Genomic DNA, 2,005 nt, shown 5'->3' on the forward strand with positions numbered 1-2,005 from the left:
GCACTTATTAGGTTTTGTCTCTCTCTATATACATACATATAACATATAGCACTCATTTAATTTCTCTGTAGCACTTATTTGGTATATACATACATATAGCACTTATTTAGTATCTCACTGGGTGCATCTACATGAGATGTTCAATGCCCATTGGACCAATTCTGCTGAGCATTAGTACGGCTGGCAAAAACTGTGCTAATGTGCTAATGCGTAATTAGTCTAATGAGCATTAAGCATCACACACAAAGTGTTCATTTGAGCTAATTCACAGTAGTGCTAGTTACAGCAGGTGAAGTTAGTACCTGTTATTATAGGTACTAAAATTTAATGTGCTGTAATTATGGCACATTAATGAACATGTAGTTGCCCTCTCTATAGCACTTTAGTCTGTCTATCTATCTATCTATATAGCACTTGGTCTCCATAGCACTTATCTAGTTTATATATAAACAAATATATAGCACTTCAGTCTCTCTATACAGCACTTAGACTAAGTGCTATATGAAGTCCTATATATATAGTCTATATATTCATAGTCTATATATTAAGTGCTATAGAGAGGAAGAGAAACTAAATAAATGCTATATAGAGACTAAGGTATGGGTTGTATCTGTCTTGGTCTAAGGATATAGGCAAACAATGTTCTTTGGGTAAATGTGATATCTTTTATTAGACCAACTCAAATGGTTGGAAAAAACTCTTCTTTGCAAGCTTTTGGGTAAAAGCACCCTTCTTCAGGCTGAGGAAGCATCCGCAGTTGGTCTGTGCTCTTCCTGGATGGAACAGGATGGTAAAGAAGTCCATCCAGGAACAGCACAGACCAACAACTGCGGATGCTTCCTCAGCCTGGTGAAGGGTATTTGTACAGGTTTCCCTTGCTTTATGCAGGTTCTGTATGTGCAGATTTGCTCTTATGCGATGACTCTGTACCAAAAATTCGTTATATGTGAGGTAAATTCGGTCTTATGCGATCCGTGTGGTGGAATCCTGCAGTCAACTGCTTTGTGCGGTGCGTTGTGGGAGTGACACGCACTAAAATATAGTCTCCTGTGTGGATCTGTGCTCCTAGCTCATTGTCTGTGACACCTGTTTCTGTAGTTGCCATCCCCGTTACAGTAACATTCACCACCACCCTGTGCTCCCTGTACTGTCTGCTGTTGGCGAGTACCAAAATTGTCTTGTAAAAGTGGTAGAAATGGGTCTGGGGGTCAGCAGTCGGGGTCTTGGAACATATCCCTCTTAGTTACGTTGTAAAGAAAGTTCCCTTTTATGCAAATTTGAGTTATGCCTCGTTTTCTAGGAATACACGTAAAGTGAGAGAAACCTGTACCTGAAAGCTTGCACAGAAATTTTCCCCCCAACTATTTGAGTTGGTCAAATAAAAGATTTACCCAAAGAACCTTGTCTGCCTATATAGAGACTAAATAAGACTAAGTGCTAGATATTGATGTGTGTATACACACATGTAAATAAATAAATACCTACCGCACTTAGTCTCTACACACACGCAAACACATACAACACTTAGTGTCTCTCTCTCTCTCTCTGTATACACATATGGCACTTAGTCTCTATATAGCACTTCAGTACCTATATATATTTTGTACAAACACACAAATCTCTCGCTCTCTCTCTAGAGTGATTGGATTAATCTCTACATAGAGAGAGAGTCACCAGCTTTGGTGAACTCAAATCCACTTCATCAGCTTCTGTCCCTTCACGGCAGCTCAGGAGGTGAGCTCCGGCTCCGGGCAGCTCGTGCTGTCCCTCCCCCTGCGGGCGAAGACGGGGACACATCCCCCTGCCCCCTGCCACAAGCAAGCCGCGTGCCCCGGCTGCCAGCCCAGCACCGCGCCGGGGCAGAGGGGCTGGAGCGCCCGGCTCGGGCTGCGGCTGCGGCTGCGGGGAGGCCGGGGCAGAGGCAGGAGGAGGAGCGGCGGGGGAGGCTGCTCGGAGGAGCTGCTTCCGCCGCCGGCTGCGGCCTGACCCGGGCGTGCATCGGCGG

Source organism: Gavialis gangeticus, unplaced genomic scaffold (genome assembly GCF_001723915.1).
Source record: "Gavialis gangeticus isolate Ggan-Ray unplaced genomic scaffold, GavGan_comp1, whole genome shotgun sequence".
Lineage (NCBI taxonomy): Eukaryota > Metazoa > Chordata > Crocodylia > Gavialidae > Gavialis > Gavialis gangeticus.